Here is a 6,588-nt window from a genome sequence, read left to right as displayed (position 1 = left end):
TGTTGGAATGCTTGAAGTTGTCCCAGAGGCTCCTTACACTATCTTCATATTTTTGGATTCTTTTTTTCTTTTTGTTTTTCCGGTTGGGTGTTTTTTGCTGCTTCGTATTTCAAATCTTTGACTTGATTCTTGTGATCCTCTAGTCTGCTGTTGGATCTCTGTAGAATATTCTTTATTTCAGTATGTTTAATTTCTAGTTGGTCCTTTTTCATATCCTTGAATGTCTCAGAAATTTATTGGTGGTTTCTAGAAAAATCTTGAAAAACCTTATAACTGTGGTTTTGAACTCTATATCCAGTAGTTTGCTTTCCTCCATTCTGTCATTTGTGGCCTGTTTCTTTGTCTCTGTATTTTGGCTGCTTCCCTGTGTTGACAGAGTGGCTTTGTGTGCTAGGTGTCCTATAGGGCCCAGTAGCTCAGCCTCCCCAATTACCTGAGGTGGACAATCTTGGTGCGCCCCTTTGTGGGCTTTGTGCACAGTCTTGTTGTAGTTATGCCTTGATTGTTGTAGGTATCACTGGGAGGAATTGACCTCCAGGCCAATTGGCTGTGCGAATCAGCTGTGTCTATGGTGGGAGAATATCTATGCTGGAGACACCCTTGTGGGGCAAGACTTGCTTCAGCGGGGTTTTGGTGCTCACTGAGTCTGCCCCCTGAGTGTATCCTTATGGATCTGAGGAGTTGTAATCGGGATGGTCCCACTCTGACCACTGGGTACACTGGCTCTTGGATCTCTAAGAAGGTGCTAATTTAGCCTCTGCCTGAGAAAACCCAGCAGGAGCTACTGATAGATCTGCAATTCCTCTTGTTTGGAGTTTGGAGGTGCCCAATTGAGGCACAGCTGTGAAGCAATGCAGGCTGCTGTGGGGCCTTGGGCCTTCTTTTGGATGTTCTGTGTCTCTCTGACCCAGCTGAAGTTTGTTAGGTAATTTTAGATTGCAAAGGGCCAGGCCATTCATATGCAAAAGCCTCTGCGCACAGCTTGGGTGGGGTGGGGTCTCAGGAATTCAACAGGGCAAAGCAAACAGCTATGGCTGCTCCTCAGTCCTACCCTAAGAGGCCCCGCATCTCAGTGTCCTGTAGTAATAGCTGCAGGTACCTCTGAGAGAAAGCCACCCTCGAGTTCCAACCGATACCAGACAGTCCAGTTTCTCCCCGTATGAGTCTGGGTCCCCAGAGACTCGCTGGAACTGGAGTTTAGAGCAGTTGGGAGCTTGAGACTTGCTCCCAATTGAAGAAGACAACTATGTCCTCAGTTTCCAGCCCTTTCCAAGCATGCCTCCGTACCTCTGCACTTTACTTCTGCACCTCCTCTGAGTCTCAGTGTGCTTTTCTCTTTCTTTCTAGTTGTAGAATTTCCACTCAGCCAGCCTTCCTGTGGTTCTGGATGATGTCCGTTTTGTTTTTTAGTTGTATTTTTGAAGTAGTTGTGGGAGGCAGCAATTTTAGGTATTTACCTATGCCTCCATCTTGGTTTCTCCTGCCAGACCTTTTTAATACACAATGTTGTATGGTAAAAATTCCATTTTGAATCTTTAAATATAATCATTCATATAAATAATGAAAAAGAGCATTCTTTGTAAGATTAAATAATTATTTTAGAAAGTTATTACATGATAGCCTCTATCAAGCTCAGCTTTCAAAAATAATGATTAGATCTTTTCAGTTTATCAAACTGTAGTTTTGGACGATGTGATAGAGAAAGGAAATATATTGGAAGAAACATTACAACAGCAAGAATAACAGTAATAAATTTTATAAGAAAATGTAATGAGTTTTATTACTAATGTTACAATCATTATTATTTATATTATACCAAAGATCTAAATAGCCTTTAACCTGTGCCCCAAAATTCTTTCAGAAGGCCCAGTTAAGAACCTCATTTGCAAATGATGAAATTGAGGTACCGAGGGGTATGTAACTTGCCCAAGGTTACATACGCAGTATGTGTAGATAGGTTAGCATTTGGTCTGTCTCCTATGGCACCATTCCATTAATGATTGAATAATATGTATGCAACCCATATTAGAACTATTCTCAAAATCCAGACATTTCTTTAGCTCTGCGGGCATAGATCTGCATTTATGGATCAATTGTTCTGAACTAGTCAATCCTGACATAAAGATACCAGAAGCGGTGTGTGTCAACAAAATAAGAACTTTAGGTAATGAGAATTTGAGAATTCTAGGGAGGTAGGTACTCAATCTCCTGAGAGATATTTACCTGTGTAGGTCAACATGGTGTGCTGCTACCCATACTGCCATATGAGAGAACATGTATGGACCTTGAAAACATTATACAAAGAAAAATAAGTCAGTTAGAGTAAGTTAAGAACCATATGATTTCACTCACATGTGGGACATAAACTGAAACTCGTGGGCACAGACAATAGTATGGTGGCTACCAAAGAGAAGGGGGTAGGAGGTTAATAACGGGTAAAGCGGACCAAACTAATAGTGATGGAAGATGATTTTACTTTGGATGGTGAGCAGACAATGAAAAATTTATCATTTGTGGTATATTCTGAAATAGCCAGGTTTGGTTTCATTGATATTTTAAATTTTATTTTTCTGGTTTCTATTTCATTGATCTTTATTATTCCCTTTCATGTTTTCTGTGATACTGGAAAGAATGAGTACAGTATTCTGTTGATGTTGGATAGAATATTCTAAAATTTTCAATTAGATAAATTTGGTTCATAATGTTGTTCAAGTCTTCCATATCGTGATGCTGGGCTGATGTTGTGGCGTTCACTGTGACATTCGCTGCGCCAACTAGTGGTGGGGTATCTGAAGCTGGCTTGTAACCCGAATTTTAGCTCACAACTCAGCAAAAGATCAGCCGAGAGACTGCTCATATCTCAAAAAACTCATTAGTCGGGACACTCGTAAGTCAAGGTCCAACTGTATTTACCTGCTTTCTTTTTCAAAAAAATTTTTTTAAGTTATTGAAAGTATTGAAATGCCTGTTTCCAATTGTGCATTTGAGTGCTAAATTCAACTATATTGTGTTAAGTTAAACTGCATTTGTCAAGCTGGTTCATTTGCAAAGATTGGTTAGTTTTGAGTATGTAATTGGTAAAATTCAATGAAATAATTCTGTAATAATCTATTGAGTATACAGAATTTACAGTGAAGTTTATTGTATACCTTATTATTTGTAACTTATATTTGTAAAATTTATATTATGTCTGTGTATTCTTTTCTAATAGCTAGTTGTTAAAACTTACTAGCACCGTATTTCCCTCTGCCCATATACATTGAAAGACCTGGACTTTATTGAGCACTGGATTGCTTGAATAATGTCTCCATCAATGAATGCAAGCAAGTATTTGGATTTATGTAGAATCTCCAAAGTAACAATGAAAAGCCATGTCATGCAAAGAGAGAGAGAAAAAACTCAATTCTGGAATAGCAGGATAATTCATGTCTATGCTGCCTAATAAGAGAGTCCATTATACTTCTCAGTTCTCACTGAAGTTACCATCAAATTGAGCAAAACACTTTTTACAAGCAAATGTAACAAATGTTTTTGCTAACACACAAAAATTTAAATATTATATGGATGCTTTAGACACTAATACTCTCCAACACTTTATTAATTTTTACCTGTGTTTGATTAAGGGTAACCCTGTTTCATTAAGCACTTGTTAGAAGATTGCCGGGTCTTGCACTTTTTCTAGAAAAATGTGATACATATATATATATATATTTACTGATTTCACAGAGGACGGGAGAGGGAGAGAGAGATAGAAACATCATTGATGAGAAAGAATCATTGATGGGCTGTCTACTACTGTACACCCTCCACTGGGGGCTGAGCCTTAAACCCTGGAATTTGTCCTGAATGGGGATCAAACCCTGACCTCTTGATTCATAGGTTGAGGTTCAATTACTGAGCCTCACCAGTTGGGTAGAAGTCACATTTTAATGGTGATAAAAGAGAATCCAAGCATTGAGAATTAAAGAAAAAGGGGGGTGGGGAGGGCATCTGTAATACTTATTAACAATAAAGTAAATTTAAAAACTAAAATAAAATATTTAATATAAAAGAATATTAAGGAAGAGTGTCCTATAGACAACAAGGACGAGTGCCTTGATGGTAAATTAAATGATCTTATATGTGCATGCATTATTTGTGAAAGAAGATGGAAAAGAGGCAAATGGATGAATATCGAATAAAGTTTATTCTTAAATGTATAAAGCTATAATTAAGAACTTCTTATAGAAAAGATGTATGTCAAGGTTTAAACAAAGCATACATTTAAATCTACACCCTCAATGTCCACAAAAAATCTGAATTTTACATATATATATGTATATACACACACACACACACACACACACACACACACACACACATATATATATTAAAAATAATGAAACCATTCAAACACTGAAACACATTTTAGGGGATCCGTGGCATACCAGAAAATGCAAGAACTGTCTGGGAGATAGAAAGCATAGGTTTTAATTGCCAAAAAGGTCAATGGAGAGGCTATTGGATCTTAGGAAACCTAAAGACAGTCCAGGTTGTTTCCAAGGGAACCTCAGATGAGCTCCAGGCTCAGCATCAACAAATTTAAAGAAAGCAATGGGCTATGGAGCAATCATCAAAGTAGTTTATCAGAGATGTTTTCTGGTAAGAGTACTGGGGTCCTACCTGAATATCAATACCGTACTTGTAGTAACTTTGAAATTTGCTCCAAAAAATCATTAAACAAGATATGTTATACTAGTAAAGGATGGAATTGACAATGAAGATATTACATCTATGTCCCAAGTACCATAGATAAACATTCATAATGTGAAAACCATAGGAGAGATGAGGGCAAATATAAGGACATTAGACTTAGGATACAGTATCTCCAGAAAACCTTATTTTAATACCCTGTGCATATCTACTGGGAGAAATATATTTTTAGAATTCCTTGGTGATAACTTTATTTAACGTTTGATTGGTGTCCAAAGGAAAAGATCTTCAATGATTTGTAAACTAAATTCTGGCATTTTTAAAAAATGTCATTCTCATCTATGCAACAACAAATTAATCATGCTCAGAAAAATTTCAGGGCAGGTAGATTTTTAAAAAATAGTTGAGCCAAGTGAGGTCAAAATGGTATAAATAGAGATTAAAACTTGAAGGAAAAGGAAGTATGGCAGTGGATGGAGAAATATAACAACATTAATATTATGTTAGGCATACCGTTTCATTTAAATAAAGTTCAGGCCATAAATTTATGATGAAAATTTATTTGAGAAACACTTTTTGATCACGTTCTTAAAGGACTGCTTTACCTGCTGGTTTCTTAAGGAGTAAATAAATGGATTTAGCATTGGGGCAACAGAGGTATTGAGCACTGCTATACCCTTGGTTAAAGCCACTCCTTCTTTTGCTGAAGTTTTGACATACATGAAAATGCAACTGCCATAAGAAATAGAGACAACAATCATGTGTGAGGAACAAGTGGAAAAGGCCTTCTTCCTTTGCTCAGCAGAGGGGATTCTCAGAATCATTTTAAGGATGAATACATAGGAACAAAGCAGTCAAAAGGAAAAATTCTGTTGAACCAAGGAGAATGAGAAAAAATACCTGGGCCATGCAAGAATTATAAGAAATGGTCATATCCCCTGTTGCAATGCTGACCAGGAATCTAGGAATAGAAACTGTGGTAAATAAGATTTCTAGGAAAGAGAAATTCCTAAGGAAAAAATACATGGGGGTTTTGAGGTGTGAATCTATCAAAGTAAGGGTGATAATTGTCATGTTTCCAGTTATACTCAGTATATATGTGAAAAACAGAAATAGAAAAATTAAAACACTTAACTGTGGGTCATCTGTTAATCCCAGAAGAATGAACTCTTTTACAGATGTTCGGTTTTTCATTTCTCATTGCTAACTTCTTCCACATCTGTAAATGCAAACAAAAAACAGTGATTTAGTGAATACAGGATTACTTATTTTAAACATCACCTCTGCTGGCTAAGGAATACTGTATTTAATATAATGGACCAGTAAGTTAGATACGAAGTTTTACTGAATTCTGAACATATATGTGATCCAGGACAAAGAAAGTTATACTTAGTATCTGCCTTGTAAATCACTAGCCATTTAATATTAAGTGATTCACCTGAAAGATCTAATAAACACATATGTACAAGAAAAATATATTTGCCCAGCTGGTGTGGCTTAGTGGTTGAGCATTGACCCATGAACCAGGGCGTCACAGTTCGATTCCCGGTCAGGGCACTTGTCTGGGTTGTGGGCTTAATCTCCAGTGAGGGCTGTGCAAGAGAAAGCTGATCAATATTCTCTCTCATCATTGATGTTTCTCTCTCTCTCTCTCTCTCTCTCTCTCTCTCTCTCTCTTTCTCTCTCTCTCCCACTCTCCCTTCTTCTCTGAAATCAATAAAAACATATTTAAAAGAAAAAAAACACATTCTTATCCAATGTGTTTTACTTTCTCTTAAAAATTTGTTCATGTGTATGAAAATTAGGTATAAAATACAAAATATTATATTAGCTTTATAGGAATATTTTACCAATGACAACATGTTCTAATCATTCTTAGAAAATGAAACATTTTAA

At 36.7% G+C, this 6,588-nt stretch overlaps 2 pseudogenes; both read right to left on the bottom strand.

Moving 5' to 3' along the window:
• LOC102769004 overlaps nt 1-2,276 on the bottom strand; it is a 4,399-nt pseudogene extending 2,123 nt beyond the window's left edge.
• Nucleotides 2,277-5,237: 2,961 nt separating this feature from the next.
• Nucleotides 5,238-5,886, bottom strand: LOC107182489 (annotated as a pseudogene).
• Nucleotides 5,887-6,588: the final 702 nt, after the last annotated feature.

This window comes from Myotis davidii, unplaced genomic scaffold, assembly GCF_000327345.1.
Source record: "Myotis davidii unplaced genomic scaffold, ASM32734v1 scaffold297, whole genome shotgun sequence".
Taxonomy (NCBI): domain Eukaryota; kingdom Metazoa; phylum Chordata; class Mammalia; order Chiroptera; family Vespertilionidae; genus Myotis; species Myotis davidii.
This window is presented reverse-complemented; position numbering and strand designations above follow the sequence as displayed.